At 43.5% G+C, this 21230-nt stretch overlaps 1 protein-coding gene across 1 annotated transcript in view; it reads right to left on the bottom strand.

The window, feature by feature from the left end:
- Nucleotides 1-21230, bottom strand: part of MAP1B (microtubule associated protein 1B) — a 234430-nt gene that overhangs the window by 118470 nt on the left and 94730 nt on the right. Inside the window, exon 6 of the mRNA XM_067031113.1 lies at nt 6815-6930. The gene's annotated coding sequence lies outside the window, so the exon portion shown is untranslated. The remainder of the gene's footprint in view (nt 1-6814; nt 6931-21230) is intronic.

Below are 21230 nucleotides of genomic sequence, written 5' to 3'. Positions count from 1 at the left end.
CGGTTAGTTGCAGCCCTGGCCCAGCAATGCTTGTATGCCACATTGAGACAGTTGGCTGAATTCCACGGACAACGGGCAGCCACTGAAGGTTTTTAAGTAGGACAGTGAGCCAAGGGGAGCCTTGTTTTAGGAATGATGGGAAACTATGACAGCTATGACCAGGATACGGTAAAATAGACAAACGGGACGCAGAGATGCGAAGTCATATTTCACTTGAGCAGAAGTCTGAGGGAATGGTAAGAAGAGCCTAACATAGGGGAGGGGGAGGTGAAGGACACTAAAAACCCATCATTGGCTCCCTGGGGCCATGGCCTGTCCCCTACCTGTCTCTCCAGCCCAATATCTCACCACACCTATGCTGATCACAAGTTCCTTTAAACTCCTTGACATGCCATGCTGTCTCTCTTCCCTCCAAACCTGTGCATTTGCTGTCTCTTTTGCCTAAAATAATGATGAAGGTGACGATGATGATGATAGTTGACGCTTACGTGGTGCTTACTATGTGCCTATCACTGTTCTAAGTGTTTTCTCTTCCAGAAGAACCCTCATTTCTTGGACTAGTGTTACGCCTTCTCTCATCTTCCATTGGGGGCTGGTACCACTATGGAATACTAAATTGAGACTGGGGTTTCCAGCCATGCTAATGTTTTTGAGGCATAGACTTAATTATAATTGAATTTCATTAGAAAGGTAGAAGATTGCTAGTCTGTATTTTTGGGTGTATGTTTCTGTGTCTGCCTATTTTTATAAAAGTTCCAACTACACTAAAAATGATCAGGAAATGACCTCACCTTATTGTGAATCCCTAAATGCAATGTTATTATCTGTTTCATCCCTATTTGTCTGTATCCACAGCATATAAAACAGTTCCTGGCACATAGTAAAAACATAATATATGTTTGTTGAATGCTTGAAAAACTGAATGAGTGAGCTAATTAATAAATTAGTGAGATTCTACAGACATATGCTATGGTCCCCAAGTCAGCTCCTAACCCTCAGCTCTGCCTCTTTCTCTCCTAGTCAAACCCACCGAGACCACAGCCACGTACTCACAGTGTGGTCTCTTCCCCTGTGGTCTTCTTTAAGGGTCACAGAGAATACAGCAGGACAGGAGTCGTAACCTCAGGACAACGTTAATGTTACTGTCTCCTGCCCACTCCTGTTTGCTGGCCCAGGATGTAGGGACAGGTGAAAAACTCGACAGGTTGGGCTCTGAGAGTGAGGGTGTGGGAGACAGAGAAAGAACAGTGCTCGACACGACTTGTCACCAGTTCTCGTTGATGAAAGTAATTCTCAGACATCTTAATGGAGATTTGGACTCAGGGGACGCAGCCTTTGCCGTCCTGGGTTTTGTGGACAAAGACCTGAAGGCCGACTGTCCCCTCTATAACCCCAGAGTTTCCGATTTCAAGTTCGTTACCAGGTGATGGTGAGAGACGTGAGTTAGCAGGGCTGAAGACGCTTGGTGTTGAAGCAGAGTACTGACCGTGTGGGTGAGGGGCTTAGAGACAGAACCAAGGCGGGTAGGAAATAGAAGCTCTTGACTCTTTTATCAACTTCCTGCAAAAACCTGCCAAATAGCGATGTGCATCCTTCCGTGAATATGAAGATTTTAACCCAGAGGGAGCCAGTTTAGCTCATATATTTTCATTTCACTTCCCCAAGTTAGAGTTATGATTACGAGGAACCTAAAAAGACCACTTCATTCCTAGTGCTGGATGAAGAGAAATATGGTATTGATTGACTGGAAGTAAAAGTTTGGGAAAAGGTTAGTGAGTTCAAAGGAATACTTCTTTACATGGGAAAAAAAATGTAAGTTTCAACATGGCACTAATTCACTTGATCATTCCAGTAAAATAGAAAATAGCAAATTAATAAATAAAGAGTCACTTTCAGAGAAAACCGGTTTCAACATTTTTGATATATGCCCTTCCTGTGGGTATGTTTGTGTGTATGTTGCATATAGATTTGTTATTCTGTTTTTGAACAGAATTTTCCGTTAAGAATGAAAATTAGAATTTTTCATTTTGAAAATGGAATTGTGTTTATATGCTATTTTGTACCAGAGAGGATATAGACTTCGTGGATCTGAAGCTTATGAAATTCGGGGTCTTCTCTAAGAAAACACATCAAAATGATGAATACAAATATATGTTCAGGGCCTTGGAAGGGGCTGTGCACATCAGGGGTCCTGAAGTTTAAGCTCCATTAGCTTTTCAGTAAAACCCCCTCCTCATGCATTTGGTTGGTTGGTTGGTTGGTTGGTTGGTTGGTTTTGTTCCCCACTTGACAATATGTGGTAAACATATAAACTCCTTCAACTGTCTCATGCCCAGAGTGAGGCCACTGGGAACAGCTCAGTTCAGTAAGCACACGTTGAGCACCAAGTGTGTGCCTGGCACGGGAACTACAATGAGAGGAAGTTGGGTGCCTGGCCTCAGTTCTCATCCATAAAGGAGTCATGGCAACAAGGTCTCTTGGCTGAGTCTCTGAATGGCCCGTGCACAATTCAGTTAATTCACAGGCTCCTAAGAGTGAGTCCTGGGAGGAGCACCACCCACCCTGTTCTCAGTTATAACTCAACAGTTCATCCTGGTAATTTATTTCAAGTCAAGATCTCCAAACTGGATTTCAGGAAGATAGGCTCTCCCATCTGCTGTCAGTTCCTGCAGTCACATTGTCTTTTTTCCCCCTCCAGCACCTGTTCCGAGGGCCTTTATTCTCCCAGTATGGCTGATGAAGCATGGTCCTGAGATCTATCAAAAATAGATGTTATGGGGCTTCTCTGGTGGTGCAGTGGTTAAGAATCTGCCTGCCAGTGCAGAGGACACGGGTTCGAGCCCTGGTCTGGGAAGATCCCACATGCCGTGGAGCAACTAAGCCCGTGAGCCACAACTACTGAGCCTGCACTCTAGAGCCCGTGAGCCACAACTACTGAGCCTGCGTGCCACAACTACTGAAGCCTGTGCACCTAGAGCCCGTGCTCCGCAACAAGAGAAGCCACCGCAATGAGAAGCCCACGCATCTCAATGAAGAGTAGCCCTCGCTCGCCACAACTAGAGAAAGCCTGTGTGCAGCAACTAAGACCCAACACAGCCAAAAATAAATAAATAAAATAAATAAATTTTTTTAAAAAATAGATGTTATTATGTCAGTGACATAAATAATGTAGCTCCAAAAGTGGGGAAAATGGATTTGAAGGCTATAATTAAATATAGTTCAAATGTTGCTTAAAGTTAATCACTATAGCTTCAGTATGAATCTTTAAAGCTCCAAATTAGAAGGCAGTTAATCCTTTTCTGCTGTATTTGCAATGCATACCATAAGGCAAAGGGAGTGTTACCCCAGTTAAGTGCAATGGCAAGAACAGAGCAGATGTCAAATATTTTCTATTTTAATATTGTAATTATAGTGGTTTAAAAGCAAATGTTAGAATAACCCTCATTTAAGCACACATGGACATTTATGTAAGTTTTTATCAAAATTATTTATTAATGTTTCACTTTCATTTTTTAAAATGCTGTAAAAGTGGGTGAATCCTCCTTAGCAACCACCCAGTGCCTTATGGCATGCTATGGAGGATTCGGGAGTCCAAGTTCTCAGGAATCCTCAGCTGACACTATTCAAAAGGAACTGTCTCATGGGCATTATTCAAATTGCTGTGTGATAAGAACTTACCTCATTTTTAAAAAATTTATTTATTTATTATTTATTTGGCTGGGTTGGGTCTTAGTTGCAGCACGCAGGATCTTTGCTGCAGCACGAGGGATCTTTCACTGCAGCGCACGGGCTCTTCGTTGCGGTGTGCAGGCATCTCTCTAGTTGTGGCACATGGTCTCCAGAGCGCGCAGGCTCAGTAGTTGCCGGGCTCAGTAGTCGTGGCACGCAGGCTTAGCTGCCCCGTGGCATGTGGGATCTTCGTTCCCTGACCAGGGCTTGAACCCACGTCCCCAGCATTGGAAAGGAGGACTCTTAACCACTGGACCACCAGGGAAGACCCGAACTTATTTTTAAATACCTCTAAGTAGGCAGATTTTCAATGCTCTCAGTGACTAGTCCAGATTTTAATGGCCAAAACACAGGAAATTATTGGTCAACATTAGGGGACAGTACAAAAAAAAAATAGTACATTCACTTCGTGGAATACTGTGTGACCATGAAAAAGAGAAGGCTCTTTATGTACTAATATTGAAAGATCTTTAAAATACATTGTAAAAGAAAAACACCAAGGTGCTGAATACAACAGGTTATTATTATTTGGGGGGAAACATAGCTAGATATATACATGTCTTGCTTGTACAGTTGGCCCTCTGTATCCGTGGGTTCCACATCTGTAGATTCAACTAACATCAGATTGAAAACACTTGAAAAAAAATTCCAGAAATTTGCAAAAAGCAAAATTTGAATTTGCCATGCACGGGCAACTATTTGCAAAGCATTTACATTGTATTAGGTGTTATAAACAATCTAAAGGTGATTTAAAGTATACAGGAGGATGTGCGTAGGTTATATGCAAATACTATGCCATTTTGTATAAGGTCCTTGAGCATCCATGGATTTTGGTATTCTTGGGGGTCCTGGAACCAGTCCCCCATGGATACCGAGGGATGCGTGTCTATGCAGAGAATACCTCTGGAAAGATACACAAGAGAGGAGAAAACCCAATGGCTAAGGCACAGAGAAGTGGGGAATTTTTGCTATATACATTTTTGAGTTTTGACCCATGTGACTATATTACCTATTTGAAAGTTAAATTAATTAATCATCACCTACAGAGCACCTACATTTCTTATGCTATAATTCATATCTGGTCTCTGGGCTTCAAAGTCAGATGCTTCTCCATGTTTTCTGTGCCTTCACTTAGAAAAACAGACCATGGGGCAGTGTTCCATCTTGATTTCCGCTTACAAATACGATCTTTGAGAGGTTTCTCTCTGATAGCAAAATTATCAGGAAGAGAAACTAGGGCATGCAGTGTCTTGATCCTTGAAGAGAGGACCTTTGTTTTCTGGATCATTCATTCATTATTCCCTGGAGAGGGGAAGAGGGTGACTGCAGGCTTCTCAGGTAGCTACTCTAAGGTACTGGCAAGAGAAGTCCAGCCAGATCCCAAATCATCTTTGTGAACTGCTATCATGATTGGCAGTCCCCCACTGCCCCAGGGATGGCAGGGAGAAGAGCAGCCTTCAGGAAGTTGCTCTGTGACTTCCTCCAGTAGGGGCTGAGGAGTTAATAGGACCTGAACCTGTGAATGTGGCTGGTCAACCCTTCTGGGCAGAAATCTTTGTCCCCTGGAGGAGACAGGACAGGAGGACACATAATTGCAGCAGCTCACATAGCCCTGATGCTAAGCAGAATAGTTCCAAGATGTAAATCTCTACGCTGCAGATGCAAACTACGAACTCTTTTTGAAAAATCTGAGATCTTTAATATTGAAAAGTCCCACCAAAAAAGGACGGCAACCATCTGTATTAGTTAAGAAAATGGTCTGCTTGAGAATAAATCGAAGAGCTTTCTAATTGCTCCTATTCTGTTTAGTGGATGTGGCGGTGACGTTTTGTTCTCACAGAATCTTATCTACCCAAAATACATTGCAAAAGATGACAGTGTCGCTGGAAAATAAAAGACATTTCTGTGCACCAGTAACTGGACAGTGATGAAAATAGGCACTTAGAAGCCACAGCTAACATGTGTACTCAAAGTTCTATGCTTATGGGAAAAAATGGGTTCTCTGGCTGACGTCTGAAAACTCCTCAGAGGTAGTTGCTCTTTCAAGAGGCGCCCTCAGACCTCGGGCTCTTCTAAGTGTCCCTTTCTTTCAATGCATCTCAGCATTGCTCAGGAGTTCAAACACGATGCCTTTGTTGGGCAATAAACAAAAAGTCCTGCCTCCTCTTCCCAACACCCCAGCATCAGCTGCTAGGAAGACATCTGACCCCCAGATGTTGACACAAACCTCGAAATTGAAGTGCAAGGCACTTAGTTGTTTGTCATTTCTTTCAGTAAGAGTTTAAGCACCAGCTCTGGAAAGTTGAAGCTGAGAGGGTTGAAGAGCAAGGCAAGGGCCTTGGGGGAGGAAAAGAATGTTAAAGAAGGAAAAGAAAGAAAAGCTCCAATATTCTGCTTCACGTGAGCATCAAACCTCCATTTGTATCCCAGCCACTTCTCGAGCAGATTATCTAATCTCTACACCTCAGACTCCTCATTTGTAAAAGGGAGATAAAAATAGTCCACCTCACAGGGTAGTTGTGAGTATGAGATAATCAATGCCTATAAAACACATAGATACTGCATGGCACGGAGAAAATGCTCAAAAATTGGGAGCTATTATTAACATGAGGAGGTTGGGGAAGAAGCAAGTGCAAAGTTTCAAGCGGCCTTGCCTTGGGAGCAGCCCAGTTAGATCAGGGACAGGATCACACTTCGTTTTCCCTAGTGCAGGCCTGGAAACCACATGGAAAAGTCGGCAAGAGCATGGCTGTGCTTCTCTCATCCCGTCCCACCGGTTCTTGGGAAGATTGTCCCCACATGCAGGCCATAACTCCTGTGCGAGTCCCCGTCATCCCCCATCTAATAACCGGAGCTTCCCTGTTTATCAGCAGCTCCCTGCCATGTCATCCAGGTTATTCTAGACTTGATTTGTATCCAACGCAATGGTAATCAACACAGTCATCACACCGTAAAACCCAAGGTCACGTGGAGGTGAAGATGGGCTAAAAAATCTATTACATTCAATGAAAACAATATGAATAAATCATCTTGATTTAGAAAAAAACGGTTATAGGAAAACACATAAACGCAAACTACACTTCACCTTTCCGTGTGGTTTGATGACTTGCTTCCCTTCCCCGAGGCACAGTGGCCTTCACTTGTCTGAGGCAGGGATCCTCTTTTGTTGCCCTTCCATAACAACAGCGGAGAGAGCTGTTCCTGTAATGAGAACACGGGTGGATGTCAGTTAAATAATTTCTTAAAGGGCACTTCAAGGCAGGAGATTGCTGCTCTCAGTTGCCTAGGCTGTAAGTTTCTTCCCCTGAGAAAAGTGAAGATGGAACGCAATGACATGGCAGAGGATGGGCTTCTTGTCCTCGTGTCCTCAGGCACTAGACCAGCAAGGAGAAGGATGTGTCTGGACTTTTAAAGGTCCTTAAGACAACTTGGTAGTAGTTTTAAGTTCAGCGGCTCTTCCACAACTACTTTGTGTTCTGAGCGCTCCACCTCTCCTGGAGCCGATGCGGGTGATGTCCCGCAGGCAGTGCAGAGCACAGAAACACGGTGTGCGGTAAATATTACAGGGATCTGAGCTGCCTGGATGATAAAAGACAAGCTGTTCAGCTCCAACAGGGTTAACTTGCTTTGTGAGTTCCCTAGACTGTCTGAATCACCTCAAACAATCCAGATGAAGTCAGAATCATCCAGGTGGAGGGCTTTCTTTACCTTTCTCTTGCCTAGGACGAGTGTATCTATTTCAGAATTCCTTCCAACCCCAATCTCTCTCACAAGGTTGAGCCTGATAATCTCCCGTATGTCACAGTCCCTTTCATTTGTAAATAGCAGCAATGTAGAGAATAATATCTTTCTTTTTTTTTTTGTAGTACGCGGGCCTCTCACTGTTGTGGCCTCTCCCGTTGCGGAGCACAGGCTCCGGACGCGCAGCCTCAGCGGCCATGGCTCACGGGCCCAGCCGCTCCGAGGCATGTGGGATCTTCCCGGACCGGGGCACGAACCCACATCCCCTGCATCGGCAGGCGGACTCTCAACCACTGCACCACCAGGGAAGCCCTGAGAATAATATCTCATTATTATTCTTTCTGATTACATCTTTCAAGTTATATACATTATACATTATTTATTTTATTATATCTTATATTAGTATATATATTATCTTATATGTTATTATTAGTCTTTCATTGTGTACCAAGCACTTTCACATGTAGTTAGAAACATATTACTGCATTGTCTGCATTGTTATTGCCCCTAAATATTTATATGCATAGCCGGTTTAAAGCGGCCTAAAGGGTCCTGTAGTTTCTTTTACAAGCTGCTTTAAATTAATACAGCACAAGGCCAATATAACAAAATAAACAGGTCCTAGTCCACCTCTGGTCAGCTATGCTCCAGAAGGATAACAGCTGCATAAATAAATATTTCACACTGGCATGAGTTCTACCCACTTGTTCCTGCCTTGCACAGGGCTGCTTCAGCACTTCGGCTTTATACGGCACTTTTTGTTGAATAGCTCATCAAGGAATTCAGATCTGTGGGCTCCTTTTAAGGGTCAATATCTGTACAATCCCCCTGACTGCAGCTTTCCAGCTTATGGGGGACTTTGGATAAAAGGTCTCTAGTACTGGGGGAGCCAGGTAGTTAGTTCCATCTTTCCAAATGGTTGGGGATCCATCATTATTTGTTGGCTTAAAAGGACTTTCTTTTCTTTTCTTTTCTTTTTTCTGGCATTGTGTTTCAGGGCCCAGGGATGCCTTTGGTAACAGGAACTTAAGATTCCTCTTTCCCTATTAGGAGTGTTGGTAAGAAAAATGACACATGGGGCAGTTTTATCTGTGTGGCCTGACATCTGACAAAATATCTCTCTGTGCATTTGTATTTGTGCAGGAATTTTCTTGAAAATGCAATGTCCTTTAGGAGAGACAGAATCCACGGCCTATTATATAGCTATTATTTTTGTATGAATGGCCTCAGTTAGCCAAATTCGGTGAAACATCCCTAATTTTGAGGAGAATCATTCCTGGAAATATTCTAGCAAAAAGGAAAAATGTAGTACTTCCTTCCTCCACTTTACTGAGCTTGTCTCCTTGTTTTCTTCACAGCTCTTAAAGGGCTACAGAACATTTGAAGCTTGAGCTGAGAACCATGGCTCCCAACACCATTTAGAGAAGGGAGGCACCGTTTGGAGGGAAGCTGGCATTTGTGGAACAGACCTGCACCTCTGCTTGCCACCAGGAAGGGCCCTCCTGCATGGGGAGGTGGCAGCCACATCAGGAAAGGAATTCAAGTTTGCATAAGTTATTATTCATTGCAAAAGTGCCATCCCTTCATTTAAAAAAAAGATGACCAAAAAAACAAAACAAGTAATGCAAAACAGGTAAGTACATTACCACTGTATTTTTCATTTTGCAAAAAAATTTAGCATCTGAGTACCTTACAGCACAGTGAAAACTGCATGCAGTTTTTAAGAGTGAGTGTGTGTGTGTCACATATGTATGTTTTATGTATGTATTGATAGATGGGATTTTTATGATTTATGCAAACACCACATACAAAGTATTATTACAAGTATTTAAATAGCACATCCTTTACCTTCTTTAAAGCTATGGGTGAGCGAGGCAGAAGAATGTTCCATGTTCCAGTAGGATGAACCTCCTGACACTAGACAAAGTCTACTTAACCTCTACAGCACGGTTGACATCCCAGATGTATCCGTGACAAGCATTAGTACTCTGCTAACAACATCCTTAAGCGCACGTGGTATTGATCTGCTTGGGTTCCACCTCACTAACCCCAGCTGCTCCCAACATGAGGGGGAAGATGCTGAATAAGCAAAGAAAAGAGGGGACAGGCCGAGGGGACCAGTCCTTTCCCGCCCCCACTTGGGACAGCTTATGTGACCCTCAATCACAGCAACAACAAAAATTGCAATGCAACCTGCCTTTGGTAGAGTACTGATCCTGCCTTGGAAGTCACAGTGGGGGCCCACAGCATCAGAATATGACCCAGGCCCTGCATTTATCTCTGGCCCCTCCTCTTGCCCTGGAATCCTACAGAAAGTTCTCTTGCCTTTGTTCTCTTACAGCCAGAAACTGATGGAAGGTGGGCATTTTGGAGACCTCTATATGTTGTTCTACCACTTCTCTACTGGTGTCTCAATTTGCTCATCTGTAAAATGGATAGTACCCGCCTCACCAAGCGTGGTGATGATTAGATTAGCTAATGCCTATAAAGCATGTAGTGTACTGCCCAGCACAGGGTTACCGTTCACAAAATGTGTGCCGCTACGGCTGCTACTATCTTTGCTCTCTGAGCTGATACTGTAGGGCTACATGCAGAGCCGATGGGGATCCCAAAAGATGGAGAAAATACTATCTTCTCAAACGGTCTTGCTGACTTGCCTCCGCTTCTCTGCACAGGAACAGAAGAAGGTGGGGATTCCTTCTAATTAGACCGGAAGCCTCCAAGGGCTGGAGCATCTCTGGAATTTTTCAAGGCCCTGCATTTGCAATCTGCCATGTTAAGCTTTATTGTTTTATGTCTCACAATTTTTTTTTTAAGATGTTGGGGGTAGGAGTTAATTAATTTATTTATTTTTGGCTGTGTTGGGTCTTCGTTTCTGCGCGAGGGCTTTCTCCAGCTGTGGCTAGCGGGAGCCACTCTTCATCGCGGTGCACGAGCCTCTCACTGTCGCGGCCTCTCTTGCTGCGGAGCACAGGCTCCAGACACGAAGGCTCAGTAGTTGTGGCTCATGGGCCCAGTTGCTCCGCGGCATGTGGTATCCTCCCAGACCAGGGCTCGAACCCGCGTCCCCTGCGTTAGCAAGTGGATTCTCAACCACTGCGCCACCAGGGAAGCCCATCAGAAATTTTTTTAAACAGCGTTTTTAGTTGAGGATTTGCTCTTTGAGCAGTTTTGTGTAGGACAGCATTAAGGGGGGGAAAGGCATGCATATGTATTCCCAAGCAATTAACTTGGGAAAGGGGATATGAGCAAACCCAGAAACACAGTGCATTTTTCCACTTAAAATGAGAAACTGATTTCTTGATTTAACACTGCAAACACTGCATTGTTGTCCAGTATCCAGAAGCCTAGAGCGAGGGTCTAAAAATAGAACCGAGGTTTATTGGATGATTACTATCTATATCCTACATAAACATGAAAGTTTTCTTTCCCTGCCAAATGGTTAAATATGGAGATATGCTGAGAGAGAGGAGTTTCACGTCTTATTGATGTGACAGGCTCTACCTCAAGAGGTGCTTAATGCTGTGATAGATTAAGAGCACATTTCTTTAAATGTTCACAGCAGACCCAACAACTGGCTGTCTTCATCCTCCTCCAAAAATGCATGAAATCCAAAGCTAAAGTCCTGAAGGCCAAAGGACCCACATGGATGTCTTGTTTCATAACTGGTGGCCCGAAGCTGGGTCTCTGCTGTGGCTCCACCCCTGCTCAGAGTAGGAGGCATTTAGCTCTCTCCCTCAGAGGATAGAGTGGAGGGTGTTTCCCCTCTACCAACTGTGCCTCTTGCTTTCATGCCTTTCTCCTACTTCTCTTGTTACTTAGAACTCCTCCAGTCTACCCCATTCTCTGTGGCCTGGACACAGTCACGTTGAAGCCACAGTTCAACTTCCCTGCAGCAGGAGAATGGGGGCGTTACAACCTCCTGCTGTGCCTTTAGTCAGGCATTGGATCCGGTGCTTCCTAAACAAGGGTGTGTACTGAGGCCACAGAGCCGTTTGGATGTGCGGTGGTGTTTTCAGTCATCTCCTGACCACAGCACCTTTCGTGAAAGAAGGCCGGAGTGCCTCAACTCCCTGTAATGCACGGACAGTCCATACAATGAAGGAGTGTTCCAAAGCCCATAGAATCCTCATTATTGCTTCTAGGCTCTTCTAGACTCTAAGGCACTCTGGTGTCAACTGTAAGCCTCTCTTCCCTTATCTGTGACAGATCTGTAAGACCACTGACCCCTCTTTTTAGAAGCTCCCTCCACGCCCCACATCTACCAGAGACCTAGGGTAAGCTATCTGTGTGGTAGTGTTAACTCTGTGTGTAACCCCAGCTTCCAGTCTGGGCAAGATCCAGCTGTCATGCCTGACCTCTTGCTGATGACATCATTTACAGGCACATAATGAAAAGAGGACTGAGGATGAATGTCTGACTCTAGTAGCAAGGCCTCCAAGTCCCTCTTGCTGGTGCAGTTCCCTCTACTCCCCGATCTGTGACCTTCTTCCTGACTTGGCCAATGGTTTTGTCTGCTCAGACCTTAGCTTGATTCTGGCCACTTGTCCCCAGTCCTGTTGGTGTGACATGCCTTTTCTCTACTAGTGTAGACTTTCTGCCTGGACTGCAAATGCACGGTTCTGGGCTTGGGCGAGAAATGCTCCCCTAGTGAGGTTGGTTTTTCTTTTCTCCTTGTTCCATGAGTCTAATTTTATTTTTTAACAGTGGACGTATATAGTCTTATACTCTCTCCCCGTTGTCTTTTATTTTTTTCTTTAGTTACAGAGGAATATATGAATACATTTTTTCTACTAAAAAGAAATCTAACAACTTAGAGGTATTTAGAGTAAGAGGCAATCATTCCACTTCTCCCAACCCCCATTTCATTTTTTCCTCTCCAGAATTTGTTATCAGTTGGGTGTGTATCATTCCAAAACTTTTCTATGCTTTTACCTATAAATATATGCATGCATCAGTAATAAACTCAGGAAAAAAAATGAAGGTTAACAAAGGGTCGTTTCTTAGCAGCCACGTGGTCCACCATCTTGGTTAGTCTCCATCATAATCTGTTTATCCTGAGATTCCTTCTGTCTTGGTTCATGTTCCTACACTGCCTTCTCAGGGCCTGATTGCCCTTCTCCAGGTCCATTCTCCTGGCCACTCTCCATCCTTCAAAGCCGCTGCTTCTCTCAACCTCACTCCTCTGCCATATCAGCACATGTCATGGATTTTCTCTGTTCGTGTTGCTACCAGATTCCTTTCTAAGGAGGGGGTCAGGAGTCAGACGTTCAAGTATTAGACAGTAATGTGCAGGTACATAGCCACCATCCTCCTCTGGGTGTCTCAGAATTATACCTTATAACATACTTAAAACACTTTGCATTTCATCACATACTCCCTATAGGGTGACGCTTCAGTCTTAACAAGTTTTAGGGAAGATGAAAAACATTTTTACCAGAACCTTCCACAGTTTACAAATAATAAAACTCTATGGTCAGTTTTTCAGCCCCAAGGCAGGTACTGTCCCCTTAGACACATAGCTGAACATCTGATATGTGGAAAAATCCAACTGAGAAAGCAATAGCTAAAAATAGAATTTAGAGAAGCAATGAGTCATGGCCTAAATGAACCAATACATTAAATGATATATTAAATAGAACAAACTTGCCAAAGGAACATTGAGGCTGCCTTGAGCTAATCTTCCCCGTCTCAGGATGTAGATGTCAGAGGGGCTCAGGTATATTGAGGATCAACAACACTTTTCTGGTAACTTTATTATTTGCATGTGTTTTTTTTTTCTTCTTAAAGAGGTAATTTGTACCCTCCTCTCTTCACCCCCCAACACATTATTTTAGTCCTAAAATAAAGATAGGTTCAGACTGATTTTTTCTCCCTTAAATGACTATAAACCTATCTTAGAAACAGATAAACAAACTAGCTCTGTGGGCTTAGCAGGACAGCAGCATCTATGCTAATCCCTGATCAGCCAGGTGCTTGCCCTCTGGGTGACCTTGAAGTAAGACTGCTTCCCTGCTCTTCCTGTTCTCCAGTTACTTCCCCAGACAGTAACATTAGCATGCTCTTCTGCCCTCCCTGGCTACAGGGTAGGCTAACAAATGCAAAAAGGAAGCCCTTAGTGACACAGGCATGATTAGAAGAGACAGGTCAGTTCAGACAGGAAGCTCTAAATCCTGAGTCTGGCTCCATCCTCATCCCAAAATCCAATCACCCCCAGTTGGGGTTCAGGCTCTGTGCTTGGCAGTTGGGAGGGAAACAAAGATGAAACAGTCAATCTAGCTGGGCAGACCTGACTGAACTATGTGAAAAATCAGACAATGGTACTAGAAAATAAGTAGTGCCATCACCAAGTGTCACAGGATGTGATTTCTGTACTTGGAGTTTAAAATATCTCCTCTGCAAGATTTCCCACCTTCCCAGGCTATGTGCCTTCCCAGGACTGCAGCTCTTAACTCTCAAAGTAGCATCTGATTCTGGCCCACCTGGTATTGCTTATTGTTTCATATATGCTTGTCTTCCCTACTGGTCTGATAACTCCTTGTGAGAAAGAGCCACATTTGGATTACTTTCACTTTTTGGCTATTATGGATAATGCTGCTATGAACATTTACATGCAAGTCTTTGTGTAGGCACATGTTTTCATTTCTCTTGAGTATACAGCCAGGAGTGGAATTGCTGGTCAAATAGTATCTCTATGTTTAACCTTTTGAGGAACTGTTAGACTATTTTCAAAGTGGCTACCCCATTTTACACTCCCACTAGCTGTGTATAAGAGTTCTGATTTCTCCATATCCTTGTCAACAATTGCTATTATCTGACTTTTTGATTCTACCATCCTAGTGAGTGTAAAGAAGTACCTCACTGCAGTTTTTACGTTTTTCTGATGGCTAATGACGTTGAGCATCTTTTCGTGTGCTTGATGGCCATTTGCGTATTTTCTTTGGAGAAATGTCTGTTCAAATCCTTTGCCCATTTTTTAATTGGGTTATATATCTTTTTATTATTGAGTTGTAAGTTCTTTATACATTCTATATACAAGTACCTTGTCAGATGTATGATTTGTGTTTTCCCCATCACGTGGGTTATCTTTTCACTTTCTTGATAGTGTCCTTTGAAATACAAACATTTTAAATTTTGATGACACCCAATTTATCTATTTTTTTCTTTTGTCATGTGTACTTTTGATGTCACATTGTAAGACTCCATTGCCAAATTCAAAGTCATGAAGATTTACACTTATGTTTTCTCCTAAGAGTTTCCTAGTTTTAACTCTTACGTTTAGATCTCTGATCCATTTTGAGTTAATTTTTGAATGTGCTTATAACGTTCTCTTAACACGACTGTTAACTGTCCATTTATTGTATAATTGAAAGAAACTTCAAGCTGAGTTTTATCATTGATCAATCATTCAACAAGTATTAATTGAGGGCCTACTATGTGCCAGGTACTTAGGATACAAGAGTGGGCAAAAGAGTTGAACCTTGCTCTTACTCAGTTCTAAACATAGTGGGAGAGACAGATAGTAGCATTTCTCACAAATAGCAGTAAGGGCCCTGAAGGGAAAGTACAAGGTCCTTGAAAAGAGTTCAGCCGGGGGACCTGATCCAGCCTGGAAGGCCAGGGAAGGCAGTGATCTGAGGGTGGAGGAAAAGGGAGATCGGCAAGTGTGGCGTGAAGGATGGAAAGAATGTTCCTATCAGAAGAAGCGTCACAGGGCTTCCCTGGTGGCGCAGTGGTTGAGAGTCCGCCTGCCGATTCAGGGGACACGGGTTCGTGCCCCGGTCCGGGAAGATCCCACATGCCGCGGAGCGGCTAGGCCCGTCAGCCATGGCTGCTGCGCCTGCGTGTCCGGAGCCTGTGCTCCGCAACAGGAGAGGCCACAACAGTGAGAGGCCTGCGTACCGCAAAAAAAAAAAAAAAAAAAAAAAAAAGAAGAAGAAGAAGAAGCGTCACTGAGAGTGAGAGAGTGAGAGAGGGAGATGGGAGGAGACACGATTAGAGAGATGGGCAGGGGACAGAGCAGGCAAGACCATTTATTAAACACTTCCTATAGTAGTAATCTCTTTCATATGCTGCATTCTTTCAAAGGGTTTTCATTCCAAAGCTGGGAGATAAGGTCATTATGCATTCCTTGAATGAGGAAACCATAGCTCAGAGAGGTTAGGTGACTAGTAAGCTAACGCAGCTAGCAAGCGGCAGAGCTGGGACCTAAAGCCAGGGATGTATAAGTCTACACTCTACTCTGCTACATTGCCTCCGCTCAGGACTGAAGTCATCCTAATTCATCCCTAACGTGGGGAACCTCTGAGGTTTAGTTAGGTTTAGGGAAGAACAGGCTTCACTGACACTTCTTAGTAAAGGATCTTGGAAGAGCTGGTCTGGGAGAAAGAGACTAGAGCACATGCGTATAGGGCCAGAATCTCCTGGCCTGTGAAAGTGGGAAAATACCAGCTGCCCTACAAGTCCTTAGGGAGAAGCCTAGTCACCCTCATTGTCAGTCATCCAAGCTTAGTTGTCACTCAGGCAGAGAAGACACATTCTAAGACAAAGCCCTCTGGGGTCTTAACGGCCTCAGCTTGGAGATCACAGTGTTTTTCTAGAGGTATTAGATGTGAGGTCATTCTCGGCTCACTCCAAGGACTTCAAAAGCTGGGCCACAACATTGAACCACCTCATGATGGTTCTTGCCTTGACCAGTGTGGCTGATTCTCCTGGTTAAAGAAAACCAATAAATCATTTAATTTTAATTATACTCTCCTCTCCAAAAGACACCTCAGCCTCTTAAAGGGTGGGATTGCTGGTGTGGATACATGAGTCTGAACTCTGCAGGAGCCCGGGGAAGACTGATACAGCAGGAAATTCTAGACTCAGATGAAATTTCCCACCTGATTACCCAGAAGCAGGCAGGCTGGTGTGGCCATACAGCTGTAATGGCAGCCAAATGCCCTCCTTCTCTGCAAGTTTTCAGGCTTTTAGCTTTCGGCTTCTGTCCAGCTGGAAGCTCACACGGGGGTGATAAAGCAGAGCTATGGCAAAGCTTTATGAAAAGCAATCTGTTAAAAGCAGACAAGGAAAGTTGCTTGTCTCAGACTACAGTGCTTCTTGAGATTTCTGTGCGTCTCTCCCCTACCCTGAACCAGCTTTTCTCTGCTTATCTGTGAGCGTGAAAATGAGACTAGGGACCAACTGGCCTCAGTCATGAGCTTTTGCTCTCTGAGTGTGTAGCTGAGTGCAAGGATGCTTGCTCAGGTAATGGGGCCTCACCACCTCCTTCCTCTATTCCAGCTCTTCCTCTTAGCTGATGTTTTATTCTAGCCTGCATTATGGGAGGCAGTGTCACAATCTCAAAATGCTAACAAGGGTCAGGCCAAGTTCCATAAATGATTGAAATGGGCTAGGAGTTAGGTGTAAATGAAAACAATATCTCCAGGGAAATTGGAGATTCCCTCTCTAAAAGGGGCGGCATTTACTCAGCCCCAATTCATTACTGCCACGCAAAAAATTGGGCCATTGTTGGCAGATCTTTTTATTTTTTTTAAGAAAATCAGAAAGCCTGAATTTTATTAGACATTTCCATACTGTAAAGTAATGTCGGGACCATTGAAGAGCAGATCCAGCTTCATAGGCTACCAGCTTGCAACCTCTACAAAATAGCATAGGCCTTGAAAGCACAAACTCAGGATCCAATGAACTGAATTTGCATTCTGTGCTAACTGTTAGGCCTGGAATAAATTATTTAATCTTTTACCATCATCATCAATTTAAAATTCCCTCACTGAGATGTTTTGAGAATTAAATGTGCTTAGCACAATATCTAACCTATAGTAAACTCTCAATAAAGACTATTTCTATTCTGCCTTGGTTTTCTTGGAAAAGACAGTCCTCCATCCTTGAAGAGCAGGTTTGCAAAGACTCCTAGAGCTGAAAACTGCTCAGCAACAGGCCCTGCTGGGAGTAGTGGGGCAGCAAGTGCAGTGGAGCAGACACTCGCTTTCCTGCAGCTCATCCAAGGCCAGACATCCAGCCCTCCCCCACTGGGCATGCCCAGAAACTGTAGATCCTGCCTTAATTACCAGCAATAAGCCAGCTTCAGCCTGCAATGCAGGATCAGGTCTGGAACCCCGGCCTCCTGAGGCTCTCATAGGAATATGGCTCAGCCCTTCCCGAGCCTCCTCCATCTACAACAATTTATTAAGTCCCTCGGCCCCTCCCCCAACCCCATGCAAACCTCTCTGCTGTTAGAAACACCCTGAGCCATGGAAATCTGAAGATCTGGACAGGGGTCCACCATTAGCTGCATTCTAACCCTCTGCAGCCAGACAGTTCTCAAGGGCAAACCACAGCTCACAAGCTCCTTTTCAGATTGCAAAATGAAAGATGTTGCTCCCTGTCCTTGACAGGACATTTTCTTCATTTGCTAATTTTCTTACAAACATAAGGAAATAATACATTCACTCAAGTAGAAAAGGAAATTGAGAAAAGAAAAATAAAAGATTTTCTAGTATGGAAGAAAGGCAAGTGGCAAAGGTAAACGTGTTTATTTAGAGGAAGACCCTTTTCACACAAGTTGAGTGAGTTGGTTTTGGGAGTGAGGGATGTGGGGAAAGACAAGCCATCCAGACAGTTCTTTAGACACACCCTCTCTTGTCTCAGCTGACGCCTGTGCAGACTTTAAATAGCATATTGGTGAGAACCTCGGGACTCAGGCTTGGAGACAGACACTTTGGTAAAAGCACCTTCTGAATCTGAAGTGCTCTTGGACACAGGCAGGTAGGGGGTGCTTGGATAAGGCTGATTTCCCCCTCCCCTCTGAGCCCTGCTTTCTGGCTCGGGCAGAAACAGCTAGGAAAGTCCTCTTCCTGGCTTTTGTTTGCAGCGTGGTTCTCAGAGCCACTCTTCCTAGCCCCTGGGGAGACTAGGCAAGTGGCCCACACCTGCTCTTGGCTCTGGGGCCCTGAGGCCAGATGAAGCTGGTGCTCAGGGCAGCTGAGCCACCTCCATCTGCGACCCAAGGTTACAATGAGCCTCTGGGAGGGTGAAACAGGAACTTCTATGCTCTCCACTGCCACAGATGGCTTTGTTCTATTTACAGATCAGGAGTCAATGCCATTCTGCAATTCACTAGTTCAGTAGTTATTAATGTCAGCCCAGTTAAATAACACACACTTAATTAGAACTGAACAAAGTTTTAAAGTGAAGATTAAATGTAGCTTCCTCAGATATATAAATCTTTCAGTTACGTCTGTGTTTATCTAGATAATTCAGGCAAGGAAACTCCCACCAGCTTAATCAGTGTGATTACCCATCTCAGCAGACTCTAGTCCTTTCGCTTCTTTTGTAAAAAATTAATAGATTATGGCAGGAGCTCTTACTTCACTGCAAGTCTGCATGGCTGTTCACTGGGTGCTTTACCCCTCTGTTCTTTTCCCTATCCTTCAACCACATTAATTTATTCAAATGGCAGATCTATAGCCTCAATGAGCATAAAATCAGCCACACAGGACAAAAATAACATGAAAATGCATACCAAGCTCTTTGAGTCTTTCAGAAATCAATTCAGACCAATTAGAAGCTTGGAAAATTAATAAAAAGTCGTGGTCATTTGCAGAAGCCCAGGAAGTTGGGGTGACACCAACCAGCAGCTCCTTTACACTTACAGATACAAAGTCCAGATTGGGGTTGCCAGATGTAAACTCATTGCACAGGAAAAGTCATTCATAAATTCACATTTCTGAGGATGCTTTTTCAATTGGATGGTGAATGGGGTCACATGATAAGAGAGAATTCAACTGGTAGAAATCTCCACCAGAAGTGTTAAGAACAATCCACAGGACTAACTAGCCCTCTCTTATTTTATCCTATCCCAGATTACAGTGAGTCCTGGATCTCTGCTACTTAGGACCAATGGGCTTACTCTCTGTTTGTGTTTCCTAAGTTGCCAAATTAAGGTGTTGGACTAGATACTTCTTAAAATTCTTTCCTGCTGTTATACCCTGAATTCTAAGACACCTTCTTTTTATGTGTTCTCAAACCTCCCCAAACCACCCCATCTGTACCTCATGTGATTGCACAAGCCCAGTAGCCTCACCTCCGTGGAGGATGAGACATCCAGTTGAGAGAACACTATCCCTGAACCTCGGTGTTTCAGCACCACGGAGAGCAACATGCTCCAAACTAACCCCACCCATTACCTTCAAACCCTTTGAGGTGAAATGCCTATGTCAAGTATGTATGTGTGTATATGTGTGTGTATGCGCATGCGTGTGTATGTATGTGTGTATATACACATATGTATATGTATGTATATATGTAAGTATATATTTATATATATACACACACATACACACAATTATATTAAGCCCCCTTCAAGAAGTACTAATATATTATGTTATATATAATATTATATATTACATATAATATATTATATACAATATAAATATATAATATAATTTAATATATATTTTATATGTATCATATGTCATATCATGTTACATTAATCTAAGAAAAACTATCAATAGAAATGAAGCCATTTAATAGATATATCCGACTCTATTTGCTCCCTTAGCCTTAAGTCAGTTGTCACATTAGAACAGAAACATTTTCTTGTGTAACTAAGCCCCTATGCCATTGTAGAATATTAGAGGTCAGTTAGTATAAGCTCCTCCCAGCATAGGAAACTCTTCTACAATATCTCTGATGGGTAGCTATCATGTTTCTTCCTGATTATCTCCAGGCCCAGAAAGCTTGGTACTTCACAGGAGATTATACAATCTCTATGAGGAAGGTCCGTCTGTATCAAGCTGAAAGCTGACTGCTAATAGCAATTCTATCACATTCATTTCCAGAATATCAACCACTTCTTACCCCTCCACCACCAGCCCTCTAGTCCTAGTCACCATCATGTTTCATCTGGATTGTTGCAATAGCCTCTTAATTGGTCTTTCTATAGATGCCTTGACCCATATGGGCCCTTGGCAGTCTATCTCTACAAAGCATTCATTTTAAAAGGAGTAAACCTGTAAAAATCTAAGTTATACTTATGTCACTTTACTGCTTTATATCCTCCAATGGCTCACCACTTTTCTCAAAGCGAAAGGGAAGTTCTTTATAATCATCTAAAAGGTCTTTCATGATTTGCCTCTCACGCCCTCCTCCATCTCTGATCTCATCCCCTATGACTCTCTGCTTCACTCACTCTGCTACAGCCACACTACCCTTTTTTGCTGCACCATGAACTCCAAGCACAATCCTGCATCAGGTGCTTTGTATTTGCTGTTTCCTGTGACAAGAATGCTCATGCCTCAGATATCTACATGATTTATTTTTACACGCCTTTCTAGTCTTTTCCCAAATGCCTCATTAACATGGAAGTCTTCCCTGACCTCCTATTTAAAGCCTCACACACTCTCTATCACTATTTCACCCTTAGGCAGTAATTGGTAAATTCTGGTAAATGTTTAACAACCCATGGTGGGGGAGGGGGTGTCCCTGACTTGCAACATTTGCTCATGTAATACTATGATGTAATACTCCACCATGGTCAGCTTCAAGCTATCAATATGAAGTTACTGAAGGCAAAGCTGGGAAAGGCTAACAGTCAACTCTCATCATCTGGTACAAGCCAGCTCAGCACACTATTGAAGGTAAAGGAAGGAAGGAGGATGCAGAATAGTCTTGGGGCTGAGTGCAATGGTGGCTTTGGGGTTGATTCAGGAGAACCCCAAAGGAAGGAAAAACTCCTGGGGAAGGAATCTTGCTAT

Source organism: Kogia breviceps, chromosome 4 (assembly GCF_026419965.1).
Source record: "Kogia breviceps isolate mKogBre1 chromosome 4, mKogBre1 haplotype 1, whole genome shotgun sequence".
Taxonomy (NCBI): Eukaryota; Metazoa; Chordata; class Mammalia; order Artiodactyla; family Physeteridae; genus Kogia; species Kogia breviceps.
Note: the sequence above shows the minus strand (reverse complement) of the source record. Positions and strands in the feature narration are given on the sequence as shown.